Raw genomic sequence first — 18,528 nt, forward strand, 5'->3', positions numbered from 1 at the left:
TTGATCTATTTCATTATCAGTAGTTTCGGTTTCAGATTGATCTAAAATACTGTCGGTAGTAGGTTGTTGATTTAAAACAGTAAGACCTTTATCTTTGGATGTAGAAGTATCATTTGGAGTTAATTTAGTAAATAAATGTTCAATAGCTTTGACAGTAGATTGATCATTAGTAATTAAGCTAGTTCGTTTAGAACGATGACTAGGGAGATTTAGTAAAGGTTGATCTAAGGGTTTAGTGGATTTTGCGGATTGTTCTTCTAAATTAGTTTCTAGTTTATCTAATTGTTTACCAATGGTTTTTAAACATTGATTAGTATAATTATTTTGCTCAATAACTTTTTTAATTTCAGGGTTAGTGCCAGGTAATTTAAACGGAAAGGCTGGAACTTTAGAACCTTGATGATCAATAATTATATTTTCTAATGGAGGATGATTAGAGCTAACAGAAGTACTAGGAGAAGTTTTCCATTTATGTTTCGTGATTGTATTAACCTTTTTGTAATATTTTTTCGTATATTCAAAGAAAGATAATTCAAGACCATATTCAACCATAAAATCATACCATTTTCTAGTTATTTTGGTTTGTTGAGCAGAATCATATTTAGCACAATAAGCATGTCTTTTAGTCCTATTTTCTTTGGATCTAAAGTCAATAAGTAATTTATCTAAATCAGGAATAAAATCTTTTTTGATTGTCATTAATTGGGGATTCACTGGTGGTATAAATTCGTCGAAATCAGTTTGAGTTAGAGAAGTATTAGAGGCAATGTCTCCTTCTGGTAAATGTGTGGGAGTAGTATAAACAGGTTTGCTAATCTGGGAAGTGGTAGAATTATCAATTCCTTTTAGTTTATTTTGGGAAGTTTGGTTGGTTTGACCAAGATGTATTTGGCTATTTTTTCGAAATAAAGGGGTGTTAAATATTTCATCTTCGGTTGTAATTTCAGTAGGGACACTAGATGTACTATGCCTAGAGGATTGACTTCGATTAAATTTAATTCGGACAGAACCATCATTATATTGTTGAATATCTTGAATATCTTGTATTGAGGATTGTTGTTGATTGTGTTTGTAATTTTCATTGACAGTAACCCATTGATCAGGTAAATCTATATTCTTCCATTCAATCATTTGAGGAACATTAATATTGGATTCATTACTACTACTGCTTTGAATTAATAAAGTTTTATCTTTGGGGCTTTTGTGTAAAGCATGAACATTTAAATTAGTTTGCATGCATTTATAATGAACACGGTAAATTAAAGCAATATTATGGACTTTTTCCAACATTTCAGTGAATGAACCATGTAATTGAATGTTTAATGTTAATGCTTCGAGAATATGTGGATCGCGTAAACTAAGTGTAAAATCAGGAAAACAATTAAAATGTACTGGACCTTTATGAAGGCCAGTTTCCATCATACCCATTAAACTATCATTGTAATTAAGAAAGCGAGCATCTCTTAAACATAATAAAACAGAAGTGTTTTTGCCTACCATCGTTAATGGATTTACACCAACTTGAATTAAGCCAATATGCATAAAATTATAACCATTATTTAAATGTCTTTTGATTAATTTTTTATCAAATAATTGACAGGTTTCCCTAGGTTTTTCTAAAGCATAAACTTGTTCAATAGTTTTAACATGGAGAGCAACTTTAAAAACATTCTGTAAAAAAGTAGTTTTATAAATTTCTTTAATTGGCAATTTGGGTATATTCCATCCAGCATCAAATTTATCATTTTGTATTTCAACATCTTCTTCATTAATTACTAATCCTTGATTAGGTATTGAGGGCAAAGTTGTTGACCTAAAACTCACTGATGAGTTACTTCTAAATAATCGACTCATTGTTCTGTTTAATTAATCAGTTTTACAGATATCTTAATACATACCCTATTCTTGTCAGTTTTATCTCATACCTAGTATACATACATACCCTATTCGGAAGACCCCTAAGTCTAACACTGCCTAACACTAAGGACTTACTCAGGACAGGGACGAAAGTGGGTGACTTAAACTAGGTGGATAGAACAGACTGATCTTTCGGGTGATTAAGATGAGCTGAAAACAGGATTAATCAAATAAACAATAGGGAAGATTGAGTAGAAGTAGCACAACAGTTAGAAACAGGATACAACATTACTTGGCTCTGAAGTTCCAGCCTCTCCGTTTAAATTACCTGGCACTGACCCTGAAATTAAAAAAGTTATTGAGCAAAATAATTATACTAATCAATGTTTAAAAACCATTGGTAAACAATTAGATAAACTAGAAACTAATTTAGAAGAACAATCCGCAAAATCCACTAAACCCTTAGATCAACCTTTACTAAATCTCTCTAGTCATCGTTCTAAAAGAACTAGCTTAATTACTAATGATCAATCTACTGTCAAAGCTATTGAACATTTATTTACTAAATTAACTCCCAATGATACTTCTACATCCAAAGATAAAGGTCTTACTGTTTTAAATCTGAACCTTGATGATCAATAATTATATTTTCTAATGGATGATGATTAGAGCTAACAGAAGTACTAGGAGAAGTTTTCCATTTATGTTTCATGATTGTATTAACCTTTTTGTAATATTTTTCCGTATATTCAAAGAAAGATAATTCAAGACCATATTCAACCATAAAATCATACCATTTTCTAGTTATTTTGGTTTGTTGAGCAGAATCATATTTAGCACGATAAGCATGTCTTTTAGTCCTATTTTCTTTGGATCTAAAGTCAATAAGTAATTTATCTAAATCAGGAATAAAAGTGAGGCATTGGGCGACTTAAAAGATGTTTGGTCGCCAAAAGTGAGCTTTTTCAAATTTTGAAGGGTTTTATAAATTAATTGGCGACGCTAATGGTGTAATATATATATATATATATATACACTCAGCGCCTGTGTCTCTCTCTCTCTCTGCCTCTCCCTGTCAACTGCTCCTCTCCCCTCCCTCTCTCTCTCTGCCCTCTCCCCTCCCTCTCTCTCTCTGCCCTCTCCTGCTCTTTCCTCCTCCTCCCAATGCTACTCAAACCCTGACCGCATTTCCATTTCACTATCGTCTTTGCTTGTTGACTGTGCCCGATTCCATTTCACTACCCCATTTACATTTCAAACCTTGACCCCATTTCCTTTTCGAAATGATGGTGAGCGAGCCTAATTCCATTCCTAGATCCCAGATCATCGCCGCCAACTCCACTGTGCCGGTCAACAAATCCCAGGTTTTGGGTCAGGACAAGCAAGCCTTGATTCAACAGCGATTGTCGGAGATTTTAGGTTCTTGGAGTCCGGGAAGTCAGTTCAATGACCCCAACTCGAGCGATGTGAAGCTCACGTTGAGTTCCAAGGACGGACTCACTGTTTCCTTGAATGTTCATCGGCAGATATTGGTTGCTCACGGCCGATTCTTCGCGGTTAAGCTTTCCGATCGGTGGTCAAAGTAGCAGCGAACTTCTAACCCCTACATTGTCGAGATTGCTGACTGTGATGACATCGAAGTTTACATTGAGGCTCTAAGTTTGATGTATTGTAAGGATTTGAGGAAGAAGCTCATGAAGGAAGATGTCACCAGAGTACTTGGAATCTTGAAGGTACTAATAATCATTTGCACATTGTAGAGGAAACTATGAACTTTTGTTGAATTTGTAGATTTATATGTTTGTACCTATTTGTATGTGTATATGAAATGATGGGTTCATTGGCATATTGTTTTGGTGGGGTTTTGGGAATTTGAATTATGTTTGATATTCTTGTAATTTAGGTTTTACCTGCAATTGGGTTTGATATGCATTTGTTTATGATATGATAAATTAATTGGCATTTTGTTCTGGGTTGGTAGGAATTTGAATTGTGTTTCATGTTATTGTAATTTAGGTTTCAGCTGCAATTGGGTTTGATGCTGGGGTTTTGTCATGTTTGGAGTACTTAGAGGCTACTCCATGGGCTGAAGATGAAGAAGAGAATGTGGCTTCAGTATGTAGGTAATGAGTATGTAGCTAATGAGAGCTCGGACAAGCTTCTCTTCAGTAAGTCCTCTTCTGCTTTGATCTTTTTTTGATGCAACACTCAATTCTTATTTATGTAAAGTTGAAATTGGGACACCAAAATTGAATTTATGGTTGTTATAGTAGCAATTAGTGATGAGTTTATTGAATTTTAACTGACGAGTTTATTGAAAATTTTAGCTGTCATGGTTAGCTGCCAATTGAATAAACAGGTACTAGGTAGATGTATTGAAGTTTAAGAATATGAAGATGAAGGTATTATTGAAGATAACAGTTAGGTGTAAGCCAAACATATTAATGGTTTCATATATAAAAATCCAACCAAATTCTCGTGAAATTCACATGTCTCTGTTTTTTCTTATTGTGCTAAATTAATGTAGATGATGATGTGTTGTCATCCCAAAATAATAAAGAAGCTGCTATATATATAGCATTTTCATAAATACTTACAGAGCTATACATTTGGGAATTACTCAAATTTGGCCATTGTGTTTGATTTCATTTGACAACTAGAGAATTTTCTTGGTAGAGAATGATTTACAATTGTGATCCAAATTGAGACAGAGTAGACAAGTTAAAAATCAATGTATGAAAGATAACAAGCATAAATATACTCCCATTGACTAAGAAATTTTGCAACCTCCTCTTGACCCTTGCACATGAGTTGCTCTACTAATCAACTGCTTTAATTAGCTGGGAAAATGGCCACCTGATCCCCTAGTCCCAACATGCTGCCATTTTATTTTATTTTATTTTTTTGATGATCGGGTGTCCATCGTCCCAATATGTTATCAATTCAGGCATTTAATACTAGTAGTTAGGATGAGATTTTGATTAAGGTGTGTATAAGTCTGGTTAGTTAGGATTAGATTTTTTTTTTTTAGGATGCGAAATATAGTATTTGTATCTAATCTATTTCTAGAGAGGGATGGGAAAGGGGAGTCATTAAGTAGTGTAGCGGGTGAACAGGTAATTCTATTTTCATATACTAATTTTCCTCAGTACACGCACTTAATGAACACATTCTCAGTACCAAAAAAAAAAAAAAAAAAAAACTTAATACATATCTCTTTATTCCAATAATACCTTCATCTTCAATTTTAGATTGCTAATTATTCCCCTCTTCATAGTAGTCCTATTATTTCATTGATATTGGCTGAAGTGATCCCATATTTTCCCATAACTAATACACAATGCCTTTCAGAATCCCAATTTTGTCACTGTATTTTTAGACTTGCACTATTTTAGTCGAGAAAAAGCGTTCGGGGGGCGAAAATACAAAACAGCCCCCGAACCACTGTTTCTACTTAACGGGAAGCTTCTCGATGCCAAATGTGACATGTAGGGACAAACAGTACGTAAATAGGACACATACGTTGGGAGTTAGAGTTAAAAAAACGTCATTAATTTAGTCGAGAAAAAGGGTTCGGGGGGCAAAAATGAAAAACAGCCCCCGAACCACTGTTTTTACATAACGGGAAGCTTCTCGGTGACAAATGTGACATGTAGAGACAGACGATACGTAAATAGGACACATACGTTGGGAGTTAGAGTTCAAAATGTCATAAATTTAGTTAGAAAAAGGCGTTGGGGGGGCAAAAATGCAAAACAGCCCTTGAACCACTGTTTTTACATAACAGGAAGCTTCCCGGTGCCAAATGTGATATGTAGGAATAGACGGTATGTAAATAGGACACCTATGTTGGGAGTTAGAGTTGAAAATGTCGTAAAAATAGTCGAAAAAAGTGTTTAGAGGGTGACAATGTGTTTATGTGGTAGAACATGAAATGCCTATGTCGTGGGTAACTATTTTGGTTATACCATCTTAAACTATACTTTTTTTAACTCTTTCCTTATTAGTTTATGTTGAACAATATTTTTGGTAAATTGTTTAGTGTTTTTGTTGACTGTGGCCCTTTCAATTGCCAGAAACATAACTTTTGGCATTAATTCATAGAATCGATGCCCGTCTACCAGTTCATGTTTGGGTGTCTTTCATTATTTAATGGCTATTACTCTCCTTGTCTTTTAATGTTTGAAATTAATACAGTTGCTATATGTCATCCAGAAGTGCCTCTATAGGCACCAAACTAATGAATTTTTTTTTTTTTTTTTGCAGTTGGTTTTGGACACTCAAATGTGGATATGATTTTTTTTGACAAGTACGGGAGGGCATTGTTTTTATACCTCTATCCATATATATAGTGGTACATATGTACTTTTTGTATAATGGTACATATGTACTTTTTATTAATTAATTTGGTTATTCCTGTATATGTATGGAATTAAATTATTGACGTTAGATTAGACTTGGTTCGTATGGAATTTGTATTATATATAGAATTGGACGTTCAATATTAATTTTTTGGATGGTTGGAAGTGAAATGTGTGCACGTTGTTCAATGGTTGATAATATATTTAGCGTTGATGGATTATATTGTTTATACAGGATACAGGTTGTACTAATAATGGATACAGGTTGTACAGATTTCAATATTAGTTTTTTGGTGTGGTACAGATTTCCTCTATTATGTATATTTTGAAATTATTGAGGTTGGAATGTACTTGGGTCGTATGGAATTTGTATTACATATGTCGAATGGAATGAAATCGAATTAGATGTCGAATGGAATTTTTTTGCGTGTACGTTGTCGAATGGTTGATAATATATATTTAGTATTAATGGATTTTATTGTTTATACATTGTATAGGTTGTATTAATAATGGATACAAGTGGTTCAGAAATTTTAAAAAAAAAATTATTTGTAATATAGTATTTGGCTACTAACTATTTTGGTAGCCAAAAACTATTATCAAATGTTTTGGCCACTAATAATGTGGTAGCAAAATGAGTAAAAGTTGGCATCCTTTGGCGACTAAATTCCATGGTCAGCAAATAGTTCAATTGGCGGCTAAAACTTTAGTCTCTAAATAGTTCAAATTAGTTTTGTTATAACTTTTGCCGACTAACCCAACTTTAGTAGCCAAACGTCGACGTTTGGCGACCAATAATTTAGTAGCCAAACATTTAATTTTGTCGACCAACTAAAATTTAGTAGCTAAAAATTACCTTTTCAGCGACTACTTTCTTAGTAGCCAAAAGGTAACATTGCCGACTAAAAAAAATAGTAGCCGAATGTTTCACTTTCAGCGACCAAACACATGTTTAGTCGCTAAAACAATCGCCGACAGAGTATAGGCAACTAACTTGGCAACAAAACTTTTTAGTCGCTAAATGGTTTCAGCGACCAAATATCGAACTTTTGGCGACCAATATTTTAGTAGCCAAAAGTGTCATTTCTTATAGTGTAGGTCTGCATCCTTCTTCTGAAATTTGAGGCCAAAATATAATTATTTTTTAACTTTTTTCACTTCAGATGTGACGATAGGGGCAAAATTAATACGATTTCAAAAACTTTTGGGAAAAATTGAAATTATTCAAAGTCCGGGGGTATAATTGAAAATCGAGGCAAAGTATAGGGGAAAAAAACAAAATTGTCTTTAGTTTTTATGTGATTTGATTGGTCTTCTAACCCGGTCGAGTAACTTGATTTGAAATAAACTTCAAATCCAAATAATTGTTAACTTTTATTTTACACAATCCCACATTGAGAAAAGAAGGAAATAGCAAGTTGTTTTACTTATATAAAGTGAAATTTACGGTCTTATTTAATATTGTAATGTTGTGAATGTTCCAGTTCAAGACAGATTAACTTTTAAAATAAAATTTAGAAGTTTTAATTAATTAATTTTTATGTAAGTTTGTTGATTTTTGACCTAACCAATTAGGTTGAACCATTTTTGGTTTGACTACTTTCGCTGGTTTAACCGCAATTTTTGGGAGTGCCTTTAGGCACGGGTTATCCCTAGTATAATTACATTTCACTAAGCCTGATTGCACCGACCTAGCTAGGAGTATGAAGCATGGAAGCTGAAGATATGGGTTCATGTTGGTTTGAAGATTGAAGAGTTTTGTTTGAATAAAATTATTGTAGTTTCATTTAATGCTTTTACATTATGAATTTTATCTATAAATAGGTTATGGAGCAATGCTTGGTAGCCCGAAAAGGAGGTTGGCTCGAATAACTCGAAATTCATCTTGCCGGCTGTCCCGACAGACATCCAGCCGGTCGTCCAGCGAGAAGGCTGACAACCACGGTCGACAAAGGTGACAACCGCGGTAAACAAGTTTTCATCCGGTCATCCGGGCGGACGTCCGGTGAACACCCATTCGGGCCATTTGAGCCCCTCCTTTTCTGGCTACCAAGCATTTTCGATAGGTTATGTATGTGACTAATCTAAGTGTGGGAGTTGAGTAGAAGAATAAGAGAGTTGGAGAGTGTGAGTGTTTGAGAGAGAAACATAATTTCCTCTCATTTTTTGTGTTCTAAATATTTGAATGAAATAACTCTATTTTTTTAGATTATAAATGGTTTCTTTTGTGTTTGTTTCTAAACCACCATAAGTGGTTTCATACCCCACTCCCACCAACAGTGGAATCACAGCCAAGAAGTAGCCGAATCTCGGAAAAGAAATAGCGAAACAGAGCAAATTTCAGAATCTGAAAGGCTTAAAGTTCTCAAAATCCAATTATGAGTATAATAGATTGAAGTAATATTCGATACGAGTTCAATGACACAAAAATTAGTTCAAACGGAGATCGGGGTAAAACACACCTTTTGGTCAAAGTTTACAAGAGTGGTCAACACTCTCTTCACGCACAACAGACGTCTTCTCCGTCAAAACTAGTACTTTCAGCCAATTAAGAAAATTATTGAGTGCTTTGTGTTCATAGATCTAACAGATCTGATCCATCCAAATTGTTTTGGTTTGATCTAAGTCATCCTGTCACGACCCGCTCCCCGTACCCAAGGGTTAAGTATCGTGATGGCCAGTAACTGAGGTTACCTACGGCCAACTCTTAAACAAATTAATAAACGTGAGCGGAAGTAATATTTAAATGAGGGTACCAAAATAATCATTGGAGCTTCTATTTTTATTACAAGATTTACTGACCAAAAAGGCCAATATTTACATATAAAAATATCATAAAAGTGCTCGGTGTGTGTCTAATCCGCAACTCGACTTTCCAAAAGCTATTTCTTGAATAGTACTGTTTCCTGAAAATTGGTAAACAACTATAAGCACATGGCAGAGTGAGAAATATTATACCAAGAGTATAAGGGACACGAAATAACTATGGATAGTTAGTTAGGCCAAAACATTTACATAAACAAATCATTTGAGTAGCAGAAATCATTTAAGTAGCAGAAACTGAAATACAGATATTATATAAATAGATAACCATAACCACGGTACTGAACAGAATAGAACAGAGGTCACAGAAGTGACAGTCAGAACAGAGGTACGGATTCAAGAGGTGGCTCGTACGGATTCTAGAGGTGGCTCCCACAATAGTGTAGCATTTAGCTTCGCACAGCACTTTGGTCCGCACAGAACAGAGGTACGAATTCAAGAGGTGGCTCGTACAGATTCTAGAGGTGGCTCCCACAATAGTGTAGCACTTAGCTCCGCACAGCACTTTGGTCCACACAAAACAGAGGTCAATGGATCCATGACAGACAGAGGACCACAAAGTGGTCAAACAGAGGCCAATGGTTATTTAAGTCTCCCAAGGCGTGGGACTCTCGTGGTGGTACTTACAAAACATAATTGTTTATAAGGTCATAGCCAAATATTCTTTAAAAGTAAAACAAACATATCCATGGGTTTCCTTTTAAGCAAATAGGGTTCAGAAGATAAACCACGTAACTGAAATCTTTATAAAACATAACTTTTATTAAAAACATAACTTGTATAAAACAGATTTTGGTAAGTTAAAACATACATAAAATACATTTTGATGACTCAAAGTATAATATAACTCACCTTAACTTTAATACCTCATAATTTCTTTCTACTATCAAAAACCCTTTTAGTTTCTACCATTTTTTCCTTTCTTTCCTCACTTTTCTTTCTCCTTTCTTCTCTTTCTTTTCTTGCTTTTCCTTTCTTTCCTTCTTCTCCCTTTTCCTTCGGCCCAGATCAGCGCCTCCTATTTATAAGGAGGTCAGGCCATTGGTTAGCCAACACATGACCAGGCCATAATATCCATCAGATTCATTAATAAATTTATAGATTCATTCTTATCCTTAATAAATATTTAAAATAATTATTCTTTGACCTAATATTTTAATATAATTATATAAATAAATTAATTCTGAATTAAATTACACTTTATCATATACTAACATAAAATTAATTATTTATTTTATTACTACATCCATTATTATTATTGTAATTATTATCTCTATTATTATTATTATTTATATATTGACCCCTAGACTTTTAATAATTATATTATTTTACAAAAATACACATAATAATATATAATAAATTATATATTTTCTGAACTGAGATTAAATAATATTAGTATAAATTCTACAGAATAATTAAAAATCTGGATTGTTACACATCCAAAGTCCAATTTCATTTGTGTGCAGCCATTAAATATGTGGTTAATGGATTATTATATATTATTACTAAAATAATTACTGTTTTTTCATTTTTTAAGTTTGGATATGTGAAAGCCTATCTCTCCTTCACTCTCTTGCTCTAATTCGGTTGTATTGAATTTTTAGCTAAATTAAAATATTTTTTAAATTTTGGTTGGATTGAATATTTTGGTTAAATTTAGTAATGTGATTGTTTCGGATCATTATTTTGGTTAAATCTGGATTTTTGCAATAATACTTTTGGAAAATCTAAATATGTCTCGTTTAACGTGATTATTGATTTAGACAATTCAATTAAAAAATAATGCAACCATGATCAATTGGAATCCATACCAACTTGTGATAAAAAAAAACCACAAGCCCTCGGCCAAATGAATAATCCACTATGCAAGTGTAGACGTCCCCAAATGCCCCAGGAGGGATGAGTCCCCCGTTTTGTTCATATTGGGGTCACTACAGCTCAGGACTCTCAAATTGTCACGGTTCTTAATCTGAACCAAAGAGTCCAAATCCGGCAAATCGTTTTGAGAAAATAGATTTTTAGAAAAGAAGTGCCAAACATGGACTGCTTTGCCAGATACAGAGTCGCCACCTAAATATTTTATTTTGGGAAAATTTAGGAAACCCTGACTCATTGCCTAAGGCCACGTGTCCGTCATCACCAAAGTTGCCTCGGCTCGGGAACTTGGGTACGATTGGGGAAGGTCACTTCGTGAGCACCCCCGCTCGCCCGATCAAAGATCGGCCTCTACTAACCATGATATCTATTTTTGAAAACATTATGTGTTCTTATTCCGGTTATTAGCCTAAATTACTATGTGATGCGCACAGCATACAAGTATAGACTGGATCGCCTGAATTGGAACAAAACATTTCATGTTTGTTTGTTTTGAAAATGGTTTGATGGTGCTACCCGCAAGTAGGCTAAGACGTAGATTTGCCACCCTCGGGTGGGCTTAGAAAACATGATTTTGCCACTATCTAGTGGGCTTAAAACACACATTTGATGAATTGTTCCAATCCAAATAACCCAACCTTCACCCACAGGCATTCAGGCAGTTATATCATATAGGCAATTATCCTCATGGTAAGCATGCTATCATGACAGTCACTCACACGCATGCAAGGATGCTAAAGCATAAAACTTACCGAGTACTCCAAGCCAAAACAGAAGCTAATTAGAAATCCATGCATGATCCTAATTATACAGGAATGCCTAATGCAACACATGCAAAAATGCAACTATAGCAGGCTCGGCTATTCTAAGCATGGCATATGAAATGCTACAGCTAACATGTATTCAACTTGGAATTGAAAATACAATGCAATTAGTGTGATGCGCCGAGCCCGGTGCATGCAAAACAGATGAATGAATGCAAACATGCTATCATACTGTATGCTAATTAAAACATGTCCTAATCTAACCATCATAAGCGGGTAAATAAAAGGGAGAAAGACGTGGAGTTGGAAGACATACATCACACACACGCACACTTATTACAGTTGTGCCCTCGCGCAGAAGGTCCAAATAAATAATATACAGTCCCAAATAATTGCAGTCCAAATATATACAAAACCCTAATTAATTAACAAATTAAATTAGGAAAGTAATAAATTGGCATGCAAGCCAGGGACTGCCTCAAATCTGCTCCGGGTGATGAATGATGCATGCTCGGGTTGCCTTGTGCGGAGAATCCCTCGCGATGTCCCGGTTTGCCTCTGTTTGCAATTGTTCTTGGAATGCGTGCCAAGCTCCGAAAGGCTGTCGATTTCTGATTTACTGCAACAGAGAGCAACAAAGGGGCATGGCAAAGTATTTTCACATATGTATGCATGACTACTCTTCGGGAAGTGTAGTCCTCGATCCTCGCGCCACCAATCACGCATATCGATGCATGATGGTCGAGGAGTCGAATTGCACGACTTAATATGAAATGAATGCACATATAAACACAACAAGACCTAAACTCCATCATGGATAATCCAGAGTGTCGGTGACTGGGAATTGAGACACGTTCCGTCACTCGAAGTACGAAACGTCCCTCGTTTCCCGTGCTCGGGCTAACTCCTATCCCAAACACAATGCAATATGCATGACATGCATGAATGCAACTAATATACAACCTAGCATGCACAATGCTATGAGATGGCATACACGATGCACGAGGTAACATGGCATACATAATGCGCTAACATACAACCTAGCATACGCAATGCTATGAAATGAAATGGCATACACAATGCAAAATGGACTTACACTAACATGAGTGGACCTCAGCCACACTCACATCAGTAGCCATACGATGAAAATGAGACAACTCGAAATGCGTGCCCACGTGCACCCGAACCGAGGATCGACCCTAGGGCACCAAATGCCACTCTAACAAGACATGGCAAGGCATGGAATATGGCATACTAGCATGAAAATTTCAGTAGCAAAATATGATGCAAAACAGGCCCAGAACATGGAAACATGGCACCCGATACATGGAATGAGACCCGAAACATGAAATTAGGTACATGGAATGACCTATGGCTATGCAAAGCATGCATTATTTGAATACGAAGTGTGAAGACAGAATCAAGATAGTCCCAAAAAAAGCGTATTTACAGTTTTAAGCAAGGCCAAAAAGTGAACAAAAATAGGGCTAAGTTAACATGCAAAAATGGCTCCAAAAGAGAGATAATGAAGCAAGTAGCATCTGCTGGCCCTAAATGGCGAAGATCCCTTCAAAAAAGTTGAAGAGGGGCTCAAAATGAAGCACTTTACAGTTTACAACAAGCCACGAAAACAAACACAAGTAAGGAAAAACTATTGTGCAAGAAATGGGCCAAAAGGGAGACAAAGAAGCAAGTGATGGTTTCTGGCCTCAAATAGAGGAGGGCCCTTCAACAAAGTTAAAGAGGGGCCCAAAACATGGTATTTTACAGTTTATTATCAAACCCAAAACAGTGTATAAGCAAGCTTAAAATACTATGCAAAATAAAACCTAAAAAGAGGTTTAAACACAAAGAGAAAAAAGGGAGCTTCAAACAGCAAAGGTCCCTTGATCAAACATGAAGAGGGGGTCAAAATAAGGCTATTTACAGTTCGGACCAGAGCCCAAAAATACAAGCACAAGGGGCTAACAAAACATGCAAAAATAAGGCCAAAAGAGGGATAAAGAGGCAAGTGACAAAAGGAAGCCTCAAACAGTGAAGATCCCTTCAACAATGTTGAATAAGGGCTCAAAATAAGCCATTTTTCAGTTCATAACCAAACTCAAAACAGTTTACAAATAGGCCTAAAATACTATGCAAGAAAGAGGCATACAAGAGAGGTAAAGAAGCAAGTGGTAGCTAGAGACCTTAAACATGGAAGGACCCTAAAACAAACATGAAAAAGACCTCAAAATAATGCTATTTTTAGTTAGGTTCGGAGCCCAAATATGCAAACAAGTATGGCTAATATATTGAGCAAAATAAGGCAGGAAAGAGGGAGGAGAAGACTTACCCTTGAAGACCAAATCTTTGACAACTCTTGGACCAAGTTTGGTGGCTCCTTAGCTATGGAAAACAGCTCCAAGTGGCTGGAATGGATGGTGGTGGTATGGAGCTAGGTGGTGGTGTAGAAATGGTGTAGGGTTTGGGAGGTTTTGAGGGTTGGAGTGTAGAGAGAGAGAGATACAATGTAGGAGCTCCAAACCAAAATTTCTAACCTCTCAAATGGGAGCTGGAGGGCCTGGATATATAGGCAAAAGAGGGGGGAAAAGGGGGGGGAACGGATTTTAAATTTCCCCCCAAAAGTGCAGCCCCTCGGATACACAATTTGGGGGGAAACAAAATACAGATTTGTAATGTACCAGAGGAGGGGAGCAAGGCCGGCCTGGTATCTAAGTTGTAGGTGGCCGGCCGGCCCTCCCCATGGCCGGTCGGCCAAGGATCAAAAGGCTCAAGAAGTATTAGTGGCCGGCCACCCCAGATTGGTGGCCTCCCATGTGTGCACAACACAACCATGTGGTCAAAAACTTGAGAAAGTAAACCAGGAGAGAGAAAAGCCCACTTTTTGGCGGGGTTCAAAAGGTTCAAACACAATTACTGGCCGGCCATGTGATATTGGTGGCCTCCCAGGTGTGTACAACACAAATATGTGGTTTAGGGCTGGAAAAAGTGGCCTTAGGGTGGTCAACATTGGCTTTCAAGTGAGAAAAACGGGCGATGGAGGAATAAAACTGGTTGTCAGAACAATTACTGGCCTCCCACCCTTCTACGACCTTCTTAGCAGTGAAAATAAGGTCTCCACCAAAAATGAGCCCAAACCGATGCAAAATGAAGGTTCGGGGGCCGAAACGCGCAGCCCGAGGCCCCGAAAACTGATTGTTAGGCACCAGAAGTGGTGTTCAAGCACGAAGTTGGTCTCTCGAGCCACAGTGTCCCTCAAAAGGGAGAAAATAAGATGCATGCCAAAAACCGGAGCAAACAGAGGTGGTTAAGCGGTCCCGAACCGAGGCACACGACCGTCGGCTCCGAAAAATCGGAAACCGGGCTCCAAACGGGAAAAAATGGCCTACGACCACGAAACGTAGCCTACGGCCACTGAGAGATGGGCTTCGAGACCTCTCCCTCCCCTCGGGAATAGAAAACAGAACTTGGTTCGTAAACCGAGGCAAAGCACAAAAGAGTCTCGAAGTTTGGAGGCAAGGCTCGCAGCCGAGACTCCGCAACCTCAGAACGAGCACAATATGCAACATCACTAAGCGCTCAATTAGTGACGTCTGAGTCTTAAGGTAGGTCAAAAATGAGGTGTCTACAGTTGCCCCTCTTTGACAGAACTCGAAAGTCAATAAATGACGGGAGTGAATGTCAAAGCCCAGAGACGACCCATTTTTGACAAGGCCAAAGACTTAGACAAACAGGCAAGATAAATAGAGATGTGCCCGCAGGCGTGCCCGCAGGCAGGGGCAAAATGCAACCGACAATGCAAGAAGCCGAAGGTACTTCATGATCATGCAAATGCAGTAAGCTGTAATGAAGCACATATTCACAACAAATGCGACAGTTTTAAACGGGAAGGCAAATCAAACTACATTTCATGCAGTTATGGTGCAATCTTAGCGAGCATGTGTGATAGATACACAAAAGTGAAGAGAGTGTGCTGGATACACTATATGAATAAAGTGTGATTGATACACTAAGTGAAACAAAGTGTGATAGATACACAAAGTGAACAGAGTGTGATTGATACACTGAAGGTGAACACAGAGTGTGATAGATGCACTATGTGAACAAAGTGTGATTGATACACTAAAAGTGAACACAAAGTGTGATAGATGCACTATGTGAACAGAGTGTGATTGATACACTGAAAGTGAACACAAAATGTGATAGATGCACTACGTGAAGCAAAGTATGATGGATATACAAAAAGTGAACGCAAAGTGTGATGGATGAACTAAGTGAACAGAGTGTAATTGATACACTGAAGGTGAACACAAAGTGTGATAGATGCACTATGTGAACAAAGTGTGATTGATACACTAAAAGTGAACACAAAGTGTGATAGATGCACTATGTGAACAGAGTGTGATTGATACACTGAAGGTGAACACAAAGTGTGATAGATGCACTTAGTAAATAGAGTATGATAGATATACTGAAAATGAACACAAAGTGTGATAGATACACAATGTGAGCAGAGTATGATTGATACACTTAAGGTGAACACAAAGTGTGATAGATGCACTATGTGAACAAAGTGTGATTGATACACTAAAAGTGAACACAAAGTGTGATAGATGCACTATGTGAACAGAGTGTGATTGATGCACTGAAGGTGAACACAAAGTGTGATAGATGCACTTAGTGAATAGAGTATGATAGATATACTGAAAATGAACACAAAGTGTGATAGATGCACAATGTGAGCAGAGTATGATTGATATACTAAATGTGAACACGAAGTGTGATAGATGCACTTAGTGAACAAAGTATGATTGATATACTGAAAATGAACACAAAGTGTGATAGATGCACAATGTGAACAGAGTATGATTGATATACTAAATGTGAACACAAAGTGTGATAGATGCACTTAGTGAACGAGCGTGATGGATACACTAAAAGTGGGTGTGTGTGATAGATACAGAAAATGAGAATATGTGTGATAGATACAGAAAATGAGAATGTATATGATAGATACAGAAAATGAGAATGTATGTGATAGATACAGAAAATGAGAATGTGTGTGATAGATACACAAAATGAGGTGTGATTGATACACAAAATGAGGATGTGTGTGATAGATACACAAAATGAGGTGTGATTGATACACTAAATAAAGGATCTTAAACAGAACTTCTTTGAATGAACCGTACATACAATATCGTGCATGAATGAGAAAGAAACTTGATAGGTACAATGAAATACAATGCATGATGTTTAAGGAACAATAAACAAGCGTAGCGGCGCTTTAGAAAGCACCTCATGAGGTGAGTGGCGGTGAACCGCTCTTCTCCGACGAGGATCTCCCCTTGTGCTCTTCGAACACTTACCTTCAACTTACAGTACAAAGGCTCTGAAATACTGACAAGGGTTCTTCATGTAGAACACTTTGGACGTTGCCTTTCTTCCTGATCATATTCACAACTTTCCCTATTCTCCAACGGGGTGACAGACTAGGTTGGTTCGGTATCCAGAATTGAGGTGCATACACGCTATCTCAACCTATGGGGCTTCCATACAGATTTCAAGCCGAGGACACGCCTCTGGGTATTTAAACCAGACTTTAGTCTCAGAAATCCCGAACCTTTGCATTCTAGGCAACAGCCATTCGAACTCTAATTTCCACCGTCGCAGTTGGTCTCCTAGGAACTCATTGCAAACATGGCCACGATGCCTTTGGTAGGGAATGGTACTCAGGGAGAGCACTTTTGATCGCCATTCTGGCTTGAAGCAGACTTGATCTTGAGCTTGAGGTAGAGGCACACTTGTACTTCAGAGCAATGGCAAGACCCGAAGAGGTTCAAACGGAATGTAGTTTCAGAACTTACTGAAGTTGAAACAAACTCAGATACCCGACATTTCCTCTTTTCTTTTGCTTTGTAGTTTGGAACCCATATAGCTTCCAATAGGTCCTGGTTTTACTGTTCTGACATGACCTGGGTTGAACCCTGCGGCTTTATGAAAGAACGAATCTTGTTTTGCACAGATGTAGAGAACAGCACGGCACTCGGAGCGCAAAACGATTTTATTTTGAAATTGATAAATGAGTTCTCGACCAGGTATTGAGCCTACGACTGAACACAGCGCACTACGACTCAACAACGGAAAACAAAAGGTAAACAACCTAAACACAAATACAGACACTAAAAAAAAATGACTCAAGACAAGAATCGAGGTAAAACAAAAAGACACGACACTCAGACGCGCACAGGGAGCCTGTTTCTCTGGGTATTGTTTCCCACTCTTTCTCATTTGTGATTCTCACATCACTTGGCCCTCAGGCTCTGTTTTTCTGAAAAAGCCCTTTTCCTCACCTTTTTCTCATCGTACATCTCTCTATTCTTTATTCTCTCATTTTTATCCCTCCCCAGGGTGGTTGATGGATAAACAAAAAGTTATGGGCTCTTGCCCCTAGCACTCAGCTAGATTCTTCTTCTTCTGCTCACAACAGTGAGTTCCTCCCACAGAGGGGTTGCGCTGCAACTAAGCGTGTAGCGAATCTGCAGCTGACATCGGCTGTCGATGCTCTGCCGGGGAGTTTGGACGTGGTTAGATCTGTCCAGATGAGGGAGTGGGATATCTTGATCCATTCCAGTTCGTGTTTCGCACTTGGCTTGATACCTTGTTGCTTGGAGGATGAGAGAGCTTTCTGCCCTTTTGCGGTCAGCTTTAGTGGTGCCCTTTTCTGGCAGGTAAAGTGCCCTTTCTGGCAGGTAGAGTGCCCTTTCTGGCAGATGCATTGACAACGGGGGAAAGACAGGAAGCCTGACTCAACTGTGCCCCTAGTTCAATATTTTGACCGTTTTTTG

General features: G+C 37.4%; 1 pseudogene across 1 annotated transcript; it reads left to right on the top strand.

Annotated features, from left to right (window-relative positions):
• The first annotated feature begins 2,973 nt into the window (after positions 1-2,973).
• On the top strand, positions 2,974-6,383 carry LOC114274510 (BTB/POZ domain-containing protein At1g63850-like; annotated as a pseudogene). The gene is made up of 3 exons (XR_014340504.1): positions 2,974-3,590; positions 3,874-4,025; positions 6,124-6,383. The product of XR_014340504.1 is annotated as a BTB/POZ domain-containing protein At1g63850-like (transcript).
• The last annotated feature ends 12,145 nt before the right edge of the window (positions 6,384-18,528 follow it).

This window comes from Camellia sinensis, chromosome 9 (genome assembly GCF_055761805.1).
Source record: "Camellia sinensis isolate YWXY chromosome 9, ASM5576180v1, whole genome shotgun sequence".
NCBI lineage: Eukaryota > Viridiplantae > Streptophyta > Magnoliopsida > Ericales > Theaceae > Camellia > Camellia sinensis.